We start from the raw sequence: 15,377 nt of genomic DNA, 5'->3' as shown, positions 1-15,377 counted from the left end.
CTTAGGAGCGATACTATGGACAGCCATGGCCAGAAGCCAGGAGAAGGCAAGGAAGAATTCGCTTCTATAGTTTTCAGAAGGAGCATGGTACTGCTGACACCTTGATTTTGAACTTTAGCCTCCAGAACTGTGAGACAACAGATTTCTGTTGTTTTAAGCTACCTGGTTTGTAGTACTTTGATATGGCAGCCCTGGGAAACTAGCACAGGGATCTTAGATTCTAGTTTCTACTCTGCACAGTAAAATTGTGTAACCTGGGCAGGAGGCTTAACCTCTAGGAGCCTCAGTTTTCTCCTCTGAAAAATGGGGATAAGACCTTTTCTCTTTTGTACAGAGATGTGGCACAGATAAAATTAAAACATGAGTGTGAAATATGTACTGTGAGCTGTACATGTTATACACATATCACCTGGGCTTGTAGCTAGTGGAAAGAATCTGGGAAAGGACTCAGGAGCCATCTGTCAGATGGGCAGGAAGGTCTCTGCCAGCTCACAGGACTGGTCTAAAAATCCAATCAGATCACAGGTGTAAGGTGTTTTTGCTTCATTAGAGATATTATATACACGAAGGGTATTTTTATTGTTCTCAACAGGGATTTTATTTGCTTCCCACTTGGTCCAAGTTTTCTCATCTGTAAAAGAAAAGGCATTTTAAAGATATTTTCAGCATAGTTCTCTGGGATTATTTATATATATATTTTAAAAAAGTCTTAGCAGCCCAACCGCATTCTCATTCTTACACCTCAGCCCTGTAGCCCAGGACAATTCAGAGGGTGCCAGTTAAACATTGTGGCTTTGCTCCCCTCTGTCCCCTACTGCCTGGGTTAAGGGAGGGCAGAACCAGAGCACTTTTCCTCTGTCCTTCTTCAAAAGTGTACCAGGCATGGAAGAAACAGGAAACCATGCAGGCAGCAAATAAAATCTCTATTGATCATGAGATGGCTCGCATCCCAAGTCCGGCTGGCTCCCAGAACTGTTCATTTTAAATAAACGTCCCTAATGATGCACTTGTACTTAATACTGGAGCCGCGTCTTGTTGAAGTGCAGTGGGAAAGGGTGGCTGAGCATGGGGCTGCTGCCGCTCTGTCTAGGCCTCTTCCAGGGCTCCAGCGGAGAGAAGGTCCTCAGGTGGTCTCAGATTTTCAGAAGGGGCTGTACCTTGTAGCAGTAGGGTTCCCCAATGGAGGGACCAAACCTCTTGCCATGTAAAAACCAACATTCTTCCCGGGTGGGTATCAGTGAGCAAATGAGATGTGCATTTGTTTGTGCACATCACCCTCATAGGAAGGATGACATCAAGAGTGTCACCATGATAACCACCTGCATAATGCCATCACCTGGTCACCCCATCTGCAGCTCACCATCTCTATCAATACGACCAGCCCCACCACTGCCATTGTCCTCAGCTGTGATCACCAGGACCTCTGTGCTCACTGCTGTCACCACATATCACCCTGAACACCCTCTACTAGCGTCATCATCTCTTCCATCCACTGCCCCAATCCTAGTCATCATAAGTACCCTGATAATCAAAAGAAAATTTATATGGCTTCATCATTGTAACATGGACAGAATTTGAAACAGATATGGATTCTTCCATAAGGAAATATACATGAGACAATGAGACCCATTATAATACTAACATGAGAACAAGTGGATTTGCATGTACACAGAGGTCCGCCCTGAACAAAGTATGAACATGGAAATGGCATGCGTGCCTGGAGAGCACTGGAGGAAGGGGAGAGGGGATGGACAGGTAAGCAGGGCACAGGCCTCAGTGTGGCCAGCTCAGTGTGGCCAGGAGAGCTCTACACATTCTGCATGGGGGAAATAAAAATGAGAAGCCTTGGCCTCCTACTATCTCCTGTTTTCAACTCTGGCTGCACAATAGAATCATACGGGGAATCTTTTAAAATATACTGATGCCTATGTCCCACTCCAGACCAATTACACTAGTCTCTGGGGACGTGGTACTAAAAACAAAAACAAAAACAAAAAAAAAACTCGAGGATTTCCTTGCATGCAAACTTTACATCAAAAGAAAGAAAGAAAGAAAACTCGTAAAACAAAAGTAAAATCCATAGTTGTTGATAATGAAGTATTTATTGAAAAGTGTACTGATGTCTGCAATTTACTTTGAAATACACCAAAAATAAGATGGATTGAAAGACAGATGGAGAGAGATGTGATAAAGCAACTTTAGCAAAAGATTAATGGTAGAATCTGGTAGATGGTAGGTATATTGGTTGCTCGCTATAAAATTCCTTCAACTTTGCTGTATATTTGAAATTTTTCATAATAAAATATTGGAAGAAAAAAAAAAATCTCCAACTGGTTTTAACATGAAGCCAGGACTGAGAACCACTGCATCTGAAAGAAAAATCCATAAGTGAGTTTCTCTTTCCTCCACCCTCCATGTGTGAAAAAACCTACCCGTTTCCTAGCAAACTCTCATCCAGTGCTTCCCGACCCTTTTCAGGTAGTGGTACATGCAGAAAGTGTTTGTACGGTGTATGGAGGCAGCTACTGGCAGCAGAAGCCTGTGACTGGGGAGATGAGAGAGAGACGCAAGGCTGCCCCAGGCCTCGCCACAGCCACACCGGTGGGCCTGCTCTGCTCGAGTGCTCAAGTGCCCACTCTGAGTCTCCCCGAGCTCAGCATTCTTAGCAAGGATTAAATCCTTTCCCAGGAAAATCAGAGCCCGCACACACACATGCAGGGTGTGGGATGGACACTGTGGGCAGAGGCCAGCCCCACGCCTCATCTGTATGCTCCTCCACACCCGTTGGCCCTGTCGGGGGGTAGGGAGTGCCATGGCAACACCGTGCTCTTTAAACACAGGAGTTTGTGCTGCCATCGCAAAGCAGCATTAGGCAATTTAATTAAGGAGCTGGCAGCAGACAAACTTTGTGAGTTAAAGGCATTTTATTAAATCCCACTGTATTATGCAGCTCAGTTCCCCCAGGAGCCGCAGAGCTGGGGAGGACAGAATTTGCTGGGGTTTTCTTTTCTCTTCTCTGCTTTTCCTGGCCTCCCTTCTGCTTCATGAAAGCATTCCCTGAGCGTGGGGAGACCCCAACTGTGACTGCCTGCTCCCCCACCCGGGCGGCAGTCCTTGGCCTAAGGTCTGCAGGCAGCAGTCTAGTGTCAAGGAATATAATCACCAACTTTGATCCCACGGTTACCGATCAGAGAGAGCATTCACGCGCATGTCCCGGGCCAGACCTCCAACCCCAGCTTCAGTATTCACACAGCACATTCCATGTTTTGGCTCCAAGCATCGCACTTCCCATGCGTGACCCCATTGAATCCTCCCACATTCTTGGGGTCAGGATGCTGGCATTCCCATTTTATAGATAAGGAAACTGAGGCTTACAGATGTAAAGTAACGTGTCCAAGATCTTATAAGCAGTCTGTAGCAAAGGAGAAAGCCTAGCGAGCTGACTGCAGAGCCATGGCTCAAAGCACGACTCCCTGCCACCTCTTAAGGCTGGCGACCTGCTGAATGAGTTCCATTCTAGTCACCCAGCCAAAAAAAAAAAAAATTCCAGGGTAAAGCTGGGGTGAGAGTGGGGCTCTCCACGATCCTGACCTCCTAACCGAGGTGAGAGTGGGGCTCTCCACGATCCTGACCTCCTTCCTAACCAACCAAGCCTAGAATGTGCCTCGTGAAAAGTCACATCCAGGACTCGAGAATTTGCCAACATACTCAGAGGGCCCAACCTCTCCTCCTGGCTGGCGTAGGGAGAGAGTTCCTCCTGTGAGAGCAAATGTAGGGAGGTCTAGCACAGCGCCTGGGCTCCTGGGCCACCAGAGCCTCCCCAGCCTCCCAGCCCTGCCTGACAGGAGAGCCCAGGCTTTGGAGTGGAGCCAGCAAGGGCAAAACGCCCTTCACTCTGCAAACGTTCATGAGCCCCACCGATGCACGGCCTCACAGACATGAGTAAGACAGGGTGCTGCCCTTCAGACCTGTGCCAGATACCGTCTTCTTGGGCTCAGTTTCCTCAATTCTAAAATGGAGTTGTCATCTGAATAAAAATAAATAAAATGGGGGCCATGACATATGCCTTGTATAGCTAAAATAGATGCAAAGTATAGCTAATTTCATCGAGGGCTTATTCTCTGCCAGGGACCTGCCACTCATTATTTTTTTTCCATCCTCATAACAACTCTATTATATGACCCCCAATGTACAGATGAGGAAATTGAGGCTAAAAGGAGTTAAGCCTCTTGCTCAGGGTCAGACAGCTTGTAAAGGGTAAGAACCAGTGCTCTTAACAATCCCATTCTCTCTCTCTCTGCATATGTATAAAGTATCCCCATATGTGCGTGCATATGTATATGTGCATCTACACATATTTTATAATTATATACATTAATAACAGCTTTGAGGTGTAATTCAAATATCATAAATTCATAATCACATTATATTTGAAAAGTAAATTTCACAGCTGGATTTGCCACAAGCTTAAGGATGTGTTTTCATTATCTGATAGGAAGGAGCAGACTTTGTGAGTGCGGGGCTTCTCCTCTTGAAAAGGCATTCAAGAGTCACAGCGCTGGAGCCCGTGGAGCCCCAGCCACGCAGCTCCTGGGGAGGAGGTGGCGTGAGGCCTGTGTCCTCGCTGCCCCTCCCCCACCTTGCTCTTCATCTATCACCATCCTCTCCCAGCCCCCACCAGACTTGAGGCTTCCACTTGCTCTGGGTCTCCTCTATTGGTCCCCATTCCCTTGCCCTATGTGGTAGAGAGTGAGTCATTGGGGTGCCATCCAGGTGACCCTTTGAGAAGTCCCCAGAGTGGAGGCTGTGAGTGCGGCAGGCCAAGGAGGACAGAGCCAGCTGCAGGGGAGGGCCAAAGGGCCGATCTGAGGGATGCCTCATTCCACACTGCCACAGGCCATCTCCCAGGGAAACGGCAACCTCTGCAGGGTCTGGGTGGACATCCAGAGGTTCTAATCCCAGCTCTACCATTTACCAGCTATGGAACAATCTCACTGAGTACCAGTTTCTTCTCATCAGTAAAATGAGGATGAGATATGAATTTTAATATGTACCATTCACTGACTGAGGCTTTCGCAAAGCTTTTTTTCTTATTTAATCCACACAACAACCCTACAAGAGTAGTAGTGTTATATTTACTGAAGAGGAAATCGAGGCTCAGAAAAGTTAAGCGATTGCCCAAGGGCACATGGCAAGTATATGTAGAAACGGCGATTCGGATCCAGCACGGTGTGAGGCTGAGGCCCTTACTCTTAACCGCCGCTCCAGCTGCCAGGCTGTGAGGGAGCTTATGGGATAGGTGTGTGCAAAAGGACCCCAATGGGGGCTAAACAAAACTAAGGCCGAGGGCTTCCCCAGACTCACATGGCTCTGCTGTAGTTTGGTCATTTTTCTTCCAGTGAGATAAGAACAAGTGCTCCAGGGGCTGCACACCCCACCTCCACCGCTGGAGCAGTTTAGGCAGCACATGTGCGTGTGCAGAGGGAGCTTATGGGATAGGTGTGTGCAAAAGGACCCCAATGGGGGCTAAACAAAACTAAGGCCGAGGACTTCCCCAGACTCACATGGCTCTGCTGTAGTTTGGTCATTTTTCTTCCAGTGAGATAAGAACAAGTGCTCCAGGGGCTGCACACCCCACCTCCACCGCTGGAGCAGTTTGGGCAGCACATGTGCGTGTGCGTGCGTGTGTGCGTGTGTGTGTGTCTGCGTTGGAGGACACAAGCAGACAAAGAGGCACTGTGCCCAGCCAGGTGAACCAGCTTGGAGGGGAATGGACTTGGAGGCTGTACTTTGCCAGTGCTTGCTCTCCTGGGCACAAGGCCTGGGTGATGCCAGCTCGTTTTCACAGCCATTTTCTCAGGGAATTAACAGGGGAACATTCTCCTCTGTAATGATGATAAAAACAATAATAATTAACAGGGCTATAGCTAATATTTCTCTAGTACCTCTCCCAAGACCTCAAGACTCTGGGCAAACAGCAAATCTGCTGGCTTTCTAGGCACACCCCAGGGCCCGAGAAGCCTCGGGAATTGCCAGATTTTCTGTCTCCTCCAGCAGGGAGGCAAATGAGGTGCATACTCAAGATCGACCTGTGCCAGGAGCTGCCCTTTGAGTGACAGTGGCAGAGCTGGGAAACAACCCTAGGTCCTCGCCTGCTGCTCCCCTGCTTCATCACCCCTCTTGTTCTGGGATACCCCTGTGCGCAGGAGTAGCAGAATAGGTAAGGGAGGGATTGAGTTGTCAGTTATCTTTCCCAAACCTCCAAAAGCCGCCCCCATCAACCTCTGCACTCCCTTACCCAGCCGCTCTGCCTCAGGGAGGACTGGCCCTGCTCCTGCAGCCAGTGGGGCCATGTCTGTCCAGCAAGTCTGCTCCTTGCAGAAGGCAGCTGATGGCTTTCTCTGGTCCCAGCCAGGAATCATTATGCACCAAATGTCCAGTTTAAACAAGCCATTAGGCAGCTCTATTAAGAGCGCACGTGCTTCCCACCAGGGAGGGACAGGACGTGGCCAAGGTGGGAAGGAGGAGAACCCCAGGGCCTTGCAGCAATGGGCTTTCCTCCTCCAAAGCATTTTCCAGAGAGTTCAGTGCAAGGTAGAGCTCCCAGGGTTGAGAGCTAGCATCTTGAGCGGCTCGAAGCCTGACAGATTTCAGACACAGAGCCCACTCCTGATGGTCTGGGCAGCCCACCCACACACCCTGACATGAAGGACCTTGAGAAATTTAAGTAGACAGAGAGGCCAAGGCTCTTATGTGGCCTCTGGCCAACTTCCCCATACCTACTCTTGAAAAGCAATGACTGGATCCAAGTTACATTCCTTTGCTTTCTCCAGGAGTTGCAGGACAAGGAAGGGGTCAGAAGGGGAGGCATGGTCAGGAACTGTGTTTATTATAAACATACTCCCCCAGAATCTCCAGAAGAAAGCCTACTTGATCTCTTAAGTCCACAGATGGACTGAAGAGTCTGGAAATATCTCCAGTTGTATGCAAACATGTGTGTGTGTGTGTGTGTGTGTGTGTGTGTGCGCGCGTGCGTGCGCATGGGTGTGTTTTCCTGGAGAGAATGTCCATAGCTTGTATCAGATTTTCAATGGGGTTTATGAAAATCTATTCCTTGGTCAGCTTTGAAGAGAATGGGTTGCCCCCTTCTGTAAAGGTGACTTCATCTTTTGGAACCCAGTGGTGGATTTTGAGGCCTGGATTCGACCTGCTTGAAGAGCGGGGGTAGGACAAGTTTGGGGACACACTGAAGCAGAACTATGACAGATATTTGCCAGGCAGTGATAAATTGCCTTCCTCATCACCTCAGTTTTCCCATTGTGACAGTTTCATATCTACTGTTCCCTGTCACTTCAGTGACAGCCCTCTAATGATGAAGGTGGCATTGATGTCATAAAAATTGCTCCAGAACCCCAGGGGATAGACGGAGATCAGGTTCAGGAAGCTGGGCACTAAATGTTTTGCACAGCAAAGCAGAAAGAACAAAGCCTTCAGAATATGAAAGACCTGAGACAAATCCTACTTCTGCCTCTTACTGTGTGGCCTTGAACAATGAACTCGGCCTCTCTGAGTGTCAGTTTCTATATCTGCAAAATGGGGTTATCTGGAGGATTAAATGAGGTCACGCTGACAGAGACTGGCATCATGCCGCTGGCACACAACAGGAGCTCAATAAATGCGTTCTCTTTCCCAGCAGGCACGGGACCCCTTTAGCCGTCGGCTGAACCACTGCAATATCAGAGAAAAGGGGGAACTGGGGAATGGCTACTGGGTAAGATGTGTAGTCAGAAGCCATTTCCCCTACAATGCTGACTGAACTCTCCTCATCCTTCGTGGCTTGCCTTCCTCCATGAAGTGTTCTCCTCAGCATCCCATAAACCATCAGGGCTTCTCGTCCATCTCATGCAGTCTTTACTCAGTCTCTCCCTTTGTGATGAGAGAGGTCACTGCCTCACCTAGATCAAAAGGCAGAGCCCTAGGCTGCTTCAGCAGCAGCCCGAGCCCCCAGTCCCACCCTTGCCCACCTCTCCAGTCCTCCCCTCTCTCTTCTTTCCTGACGGATAGGGACCGGCTGCCCTCTTGCGTGCTTTCAGATCTTTGAGCTTGTTGTTCTGGAATGTCCTTTCACTCTCTGCTTGGAGAGCTTTTAATTATCCTCCAAGTGTCAGGTCGGTTGTCATCTCCTTGTGACACTCTGCCTCCTTCCTGCTCCCACAGCACCTACCCTAGTTTAGCAGGGGTCACGGGGTGGCTGTCCGCCTCCCTAGACTGAGCTTCTCCAGAGCGGGGGCTGGGCCTGCTCCGTCCTGGCTTCCCCTCTGCCTGGCACAGGGCCTGGCACATGGTCGGTGCTCAGTAAATGTGGCTTGGGGTAAAAGAACAAATGGTGTGGTTGCCCATGGCTGGCATTAGGGTCCCTTTTAACAGAAGGCTTTTTATAAAGGTGGCAGTCCTCTCACTGGTGGCTAGCTTGGGTCCTGCTGGAGTAGGTTCAACCCTGTCCAGACAAGAAGAGCAGGTGGGTGACGTTAGAGGGCTGATGTGTTCATCCCATCTGGATTGGGGTCAGGGCAGAGGGCTTCTGCCAGTCACCCTAGAACCTTCTCTACCTTGTACCTGCACAGGGAGGGAGCAGATAGGGAAGGGAATTACCAATTATGAGCACTGCCAGTGTCAGGTCTAGCTCTGTGAGACTAGCATCTTTAACTCATTTCCCAGATGAGGACAGTGGGGCTCCGGGGTGACTTACTTGCCCAGAGCCATGTAAGAAGTCATACGGAGTTAACACTGAAGCCAGTTTGGTCTAGCTCTAGAGTGAGAGTTCTTTTCTTTACAGGATGCTTCCTTTTACAGAAATCACAATGGCACCCAGAGGAGACAGAAATGGGGAAAGGCTCACACTGAAAAATTATGTGCATGTATTTCTCCTTCACTGATGATGAAGACAAAAGAATGGATAGAGGATGATTTGAATCAGTTGCCAAAGTGGCTATGGACAGCCTTTCCTCCAACCTGTCTGGATGCGGGTCGGAGGATTGCGCGCTGGGGTTTAGTTTTGTAAGGCGCCCCCCTAAGCTGTTACCTCCATCTCAAGTTCTGCTGAGGAATGGCTATTTCAGCACAGATTTCTTCCTCTCAGTAAAAACCCGGGGCCTTTATCCCACCCCAGTTTCTTTTATCCCACCACATTTGGTTACCTGCACTACTTGGCCAAAGCCTCAACCCCAAGAGGGCGGGGAGGAAGACATGCCAGGAGGGGAGGAGGAAGCCCTCCATGGCAAGAAACACGGGGGACTCCAGACCGAAGAGGGCGAAGAGGGAAAGGGGTGGGGCGGGGGCGGGGCCAGCCGTCTGGAACTGAACCAGCCCATCGCATCAGGGACTCGAGTACCTTTATTTGTGATCAGTAATATGTGACCTGAAAAAACTTGGGATTTATTGCTATGCTTTTGTTTTTTCGAGTGTTATTGTTTTTCTTTAGTTTTTAGTGAACGTTCCTTTCTAAAAAACTACTTTTGTTTCTGTCGAAATTGAGAGAAAATAGGGATGGGAGGCACCTGCGGCACAGCCCCTCCGGACGGCAGCTAGCGGCAGACTCTGGAGAGCTGGGGGAGCAGGGGGAGCAGGGGGAGTGCAGGGAGGAGAAGGGGAAAGGTGGGGAGGACCAGCAACCTCAACCAGGAAGGAGCGCTGCCTATGAAGAAGGCCGGGCTTCTTCACTGCTCAGAAGCTGTTTTAGGCCCCAGGTGAGATTCCCTGGCAACCCCAAGCACCTAGATTCTGAGCCAGGGCTCTGCAGCAGCGTTTATAGCTTCCTGTTGGGGTGCCATGGAGGTGGCTGCTTGGCTCCTGCTGGAGTGGGACAGGAGGGGCCTGAGAGTGGCCTTCGGTGAGGAACACTCCAGATAGCAAAGGAACGAAGAGGCAAAAGAGAGGCTGGAAAGTTAAGGGGGGGTAAAGGCCTTGAGGAGCATAGTGTGGCAGGGTTAAGTGTTTCTTTCCTTCAAGAGAGATGTCATGCCATGTTGGATAAATAAAATGCTATGCAATTGCAAGAGACAAGTTCCACAGTGTATTAGATACCACCACACTGTTACCCCACTGTCAGCCACCATCAGGGTGACTGATGACTTATCAAAAGCCACTCTGACATTTCCAAATGAGATGTTTTGATAGACATGCCATTCAACAGGGCCAAAAAAGCCAGATAGAACCTGAATGTAAATGAGGAACGTTCTGTCACCTTTGTCTCACCTATTTGAAAGGTTTTAGTTTGACAACAAGGCCTTCTCTGGGAGAGAGCTGAAGGTGGGGGTGGGGGTGGGGGCGAGAGGGAGGAAGGGATGGAGAGAAGGGACACTGGAAAATGAACAGGTGAGAGGGAAGGGAAGAAGAGCTCCCTAGAACAGTAGGGAGTCGTGGCCAGCAGAGGCCAGGTGAGATGGCTCTCACAGAATGACTCGGCAGAGTGGACCAGCAGCAAGAACATAGGCCTGTGCTGTCTGGTATGGTAACCATGTCTGTGGCCATTCAGGATCTGAAATGTGGCCAGTCCAAACTGAGAAGTGCTGTAACATAAATGCACACCAGCTTGTGAAGTTTTAATAAGGAAAAAATGCAAAATATCTCATTAATAAAATTGTTATGCTGATTACATTTTGAAATGATTCCTTTTACTTTTTTAAATGTGACTACTCAAATATTAAAATCACGCGTGATTTGCATTATACTTCTATTGAACGATGGTAGCCTAGACTGTGGATCGGAAAGATGGAGGTTCAAATCCCACTTCCAACACTGACTCACAGACTCTTGGTTGAGTCATGTAACCTCTCCAAGACTCAATTTCCTCATCTTGTCAAATGTGAGAACATGGTCTGTGTTCTTGTGAGGTTGCTGTGAAGACTGAATAAAGTGATACGTGGAAAACACCTGGCACGGTACCGGCTACATGGATGATCAGCGAGTGGCAGTCGGGCCCCCTATTTCTGGCAGCCGGGACTGAGTGCTCTTCTGGCTTCATCACTAGTTAGCTTCGTGCTTAGCTTTTTTTTTTTTTTTTTAACCAGCCTCTGTGAGAATTTGGGAAACTATTGTCCCTTTGTAGACCTCAGTTTTCTCAATTGTAAAATGAAGGGATTGGGTCAGATGGCTTGAGTCCCCTCCAAAAGCTGTATGGCCCTTATTCTGAATTATCGAACCTCTGTGGGTCTCAGTTTCCTCATGGTGAGGAGCAAGTAGCAATAGCGGCCTGAAGGAAGAGGATGCACCTGACTTTCTAGGTGCCATCACGGGCTTTTGCCTTATGACAAAGACACCACTGCCCTCTGGGCTGGGCTCTGGAACCACTGAGGGACTGTGCTGAAGCCCCCACACCATCAGTGTCTGAAGCCTGGGGCTACGAGCAGCTGAGTGAGCCCAGGTGAAGAACTCAGTGCTTGATCATAATGTGTGAGTAGAGAAGGTAGAACAGGCCTTAAAACTTTTGGCCCAGGAGTATTGTAGCATTGTCTTTCCTAGAGAGCTCATCCCTGTTCCCAGCTGCTGCCCCCAACAAGCCCCCCTCCTCTCCTAAGCCTCCCACCTTCCAGGCCAGTGCAGTGGGAATGGAGGTCAAGATTGCCAGGGGACCAAGGCTGGAAGAGGTGCTGACAGCAGCTTAAAGACGTAGGGTCGGCCGTCCTCGAGGCCTCTGACCAAGGCCAGGTGGGGGCTGATGGTTTTTCTCTCGGACCCTAAATGCCAAGGCCTTAAATATCAGGACACAAGAAGTCTTCTTGGTAGATCCAGATCAAACAACATTTCAGAGGGTGGTCCATGGCCCCCTCGAACCAGAAACACCCAGCCAGAGTGCTCGTTAATCATAAAGATTCCTGGACTCCACACCAGACTTGTGGAATTGGACTCTCTGGAGGTGAGACCCAGGAGCTCGCATGCTAAACACACTCTAGAGGTGGTCTCTGATAACCACTAGTGGAGACCCCAGGTGAAGCTTGGTCTAGTGACTGCACGGTGGGAGAGACCCCTTAACAGCCCGACACCTCCCTCTCCACCCAGGAGCCTTCATGTCTGTCAGCCCTGTCAGCAGGCGGGCGTGAGATGTTTGAGGTGCAGGACCGGGTGCATTATGAGGGGAAAGGAAAAGCGGGGGATGACTGTGTGCCTCTTCTCACATCCACCGGCCCTATATGCAGAAGGTTCCCAGGTACCTGGGGAAAATGGCCACACTGCAGCAGTGGGGGTTGTGGGAAGAATGCCCTGTGATGAGGAGCCAGCCACACTGGAATGGCTGGTTTCTCTTCTTTAGTGACAAGAGACGGGTACGTAGTGATGAGCTCTAAGACCCCTGAAGGCAACAGGTACTATCGAGGCTGGGGACCCAACCCCCCAACACCCTTCCATCGGGTCATATGGCAGCCAGTGGAGGCAGACACAGGTGTGGGGTCAGCACAAGGTGAGAAGGAACTTGAGGCAGGTGGCCCAGCTAAAGCCACCGAAGGCAAGATAGCAGTGGGGAAACAATACAGCCTGTAACTGGCTGGGTGGGAGTGGGGGTAGGGAACAAAAGACAATAGTGAAAGGTGCAGAGAGAAGGTTGGAGAAGAGCAGCCAGCTGTGCCTTCAGTGATAGAGGAGCTGGGCAGGACACATGGAGCTGAACCTCGCACGTGGCTGCCTTCGCTTTCGGATAAGTCTCAGCTGTTGGATCCCAAATGTCAGACTGAAGAGCCTGAGACATGACCTCATCCAGAGGTTCAGGAAGCTGAGGCTCCAAAAGAAGAAATCCGTTCTTGCCCAGTTCCCAGTTCGGTGCGCTTTTCGCCTCCCCAAGTGCATCTGGTTAGCGCCTACCTAACGGAAGGATGGCTTCGGAGGTGCGATGAGCGGAGAAGACCAGGGCAGACCAACAACACCCTCTTGTGCACCAGGTTTTATTCCAGAGCTCACGTAGGGGCACTCAGCGCTGGCCCACTGATTTGAAACCCCTTCACTTGCACGGCCTCATTATCATGCAGTTGGTCACTGACTCCACTTCACAGATGAGGAACAGGAGGCTCAGGGGCTTCAGGTTACCTGGTGGTGGCGACAGGCCTGGACCCAGGCTGCTCCTGACCAGATGCAGGCTCGTGCCTCTCATCACGCTGCCTCCACAAACATGTAAGAGGGCAGCGCATGGAGCTGGAATGAGGTCTTGCCAAAGTCACAAGAGGCAAATACAAGAGGCGCCAGCCTCAAGGTCCTGGCTTCAGGACGGAAGGACCAGGCAAAGGGATTTGTGGAAGGCCACAGAGCTAATCAGTGGCAAAGCCAGGACAAGAACACTGGATTCCTGATTCCAAACTTAACTCCTCAGGCAGCAGTGACTCAATATGTGGGTGAGCCTCGTCACTGCACAGCGGAGGGCACAGGCCCGGAGCCAGGGTCCATTCCCTTACCTGCTGCTGCTTGGGATTTAGGGAGGTTCGCACTGAAGAGATCCTGGGGGTTGGGGATCTCGGGCTGAACAGCTCTGCACTTGGAAACCACTAGGTTGTGAGGTCCTTAGGGCAGGGTCTTGCTTGTCTCTATACCCCAGCATCCTGCACGTTCCCAGCACACGGCTATGGTGATAAACGAATGAATGATGTGTGAATGAATGAATCAAATCAAAGTAACAGGAAATGAGGCTAAGTGAGGGGTGTGGCAGAAGAACACGGACTGGGACTCAGAACTTTTTGTCTTCTTCCCTCCTGCATCAGTGAGTATACCTAGTATTGTGCTGGGTACGAACCACGGGCAAGAGAGGGACACAGTGTCTGAGGAGAGAAGGGACAAATAAGCAATAACAAGGAAGCATGACAGCTGAGCCTGGACCCAAGTTGACCCAGAGCAAGTCCCTGCCCTCTCTTGGCCTCAGTCTGTTTAGTAGGAGTTGGGGTTAGACTAAATGATCTGCGATCACCTCCCACACTGCCCAGCACGGCCAGCAGGTGGTGGGCTCACAGGCCCCCTCCTGGGTGTAGAGAATTGTGGGGTGGGTGGGGAAGAGCAAGGCCAGGCAGAGTCACCCTGGCCCAAGGGAGGCAGACAGTTGCTCCTGGAAGCTGGGTCCCCAGAGTCTGAGCAGCCAGAGGTAACTGGCTGTGACAGAGGCACGAGCCAGTAGTCAATTCCATTCAATAAAACTCTGATTGCCTAGGAGCCCTGTAAATAGCAGGCTCCCATGTGGGCCTGAGACGCTTTCTGTTTCCCTCCCCACCACCCACTGCAGGTACCTGCTTTGCCCTGTCCAGCCCAGCTCTGTGCCAGCCAGAAAAGGGCCCTCGGCCTCCGGTGCAGGTGGGCAGCAGAGGGTTACGTGTCTCCTGGCAGGTGAGGGTCCAGGCCACAGGGCAATGGGAGGAGGAGGGAGCCGGAATCACTTAGCCCTCGTTAGTCCAAATTAAAATCAGGAGTGAGATGACAATTACAATTTGCAGTGGGCTAATTGTTTTCCCTCAGAAGCTGATCGTTTTGCAGATTGGGGAAATTAATTGTTTCAAGTCCCACGTGGATTAGCTTTGAACCCAGCTGAGGCAAGACAGTCTCTGCCTCCTACTGGACTGGTTCTCTACCTCTTCACCACCCCTGAGGCCAGCCACCCAGCCTCAGGCTTCTGTCCTTTGGGATCCTCAGGCAGGGAGAGACTGAGGGTCTGGGGGTCCTGCATGGGAGGAGGAGCGAGCATTGGCAGAAAGGCAGGGCTGGGAAGCAGCTGGTCAGAAGGTGCAGCTAGCTGTTCTGAAGCCAGCAGTGCAGCTGCCAGGAGGGGGTGCTCTAGCCTGTGGATATCCCTGTCATCTGCCCAGCTGAGGGGTGGGCTCTGGAAAGCCTCCTTAGCCTTGCCAGAAGTTCCCATTTCCATCTGACAGTCATTGTAACATTCATTCATTCATTCAACCAACTCCAGTGGCCTACTGTGTGCCAAGCACTGTTTAAGGAGGAACACTGCAGTGAACAATGGACACCATCCCTTCTCTCGTGGAGCTTACATGGGGGATGGACTGTAAGTGGAGAGTAAACATCTAAGTAGCTAAGATATCAGGTGGGACAAAGGCTCAGAAGGAACTTGATAAGCAGAATAGCTCTTAAAGATGTCCACACCCTAATCTATGGAAACGGCTGAATATGTAACTTCACATGGCAAAAGGGACAGTGCAGATGCAATTAAGGTTAGGGACCTTAAGATTAGGGAGAGTGTCCCAGAATATCTGCGGGGACAAATCTAATCACACGAGTCCTTAAAAATAGAGGACTTTCTCCAGCTGGAAGCAGAAGAGGGACTCCAAGCAGGCAAGGACTTAACGTTGTGCTGCTGGCTCTGAGACGTAGGGGATTATGTACAAAGACTGAAGAGC

At 50.3% G+C, this 15,377-nt stretch overlaps 1 protein-coding gene across 7 annotated transcripts in view; it reads right to left on the bottom strand.

Annotated features, from left to right (window-relative positions):
- The window catches only part of LRRN2 (leucine rich repeat neuronal 2), a 59,750-nt gene that overhangs the window by 15,537 nt on the left and 28,836 nt on the right, over nt 1-15,377 (bottom strand). For 2 of the 7 annotated variants that reach the window (XR_001517866.2, XR_001517867.2), the window contains one exon: nt 2,065-2,369. The exons of 3 other annotated variants lie outside the window; for them this stretch is intronic. The gene's annotated coding sequence lies outside the window, so the exon portion shown is untranslated. Of the gene's footprint in view, nt 1-409; nt 632-2,063; nt 2,370-13,436; nt 13,602-15,377 lie in introns of those variants that run through there. 2 more of the 7 variants (XR_003043439.1, XM_025040531.1) reach the window with 2 other exon arrangements.

The sequence above is a fragment of the Pteropus alecto genome, unplaced genomic scaffold (assembly GCF_000325575.1).
Source record: "Pteropus alecto unplaced genomic scaffold, ASM32557v1 scaffold359, whole genome shotgun sequence".
In the NCBI taxonomy this organism is placed as follows: Eukaryota; Metazoa; Chordata; class Mammalia; order Chiroptera; family Pteropodidae; genus Pteropus; species Pteropus alecto.
Note: the sequence above shows the minus strand (reverse complement) of the source record. Positions and strands in the feature narration are given on the sequence as shown.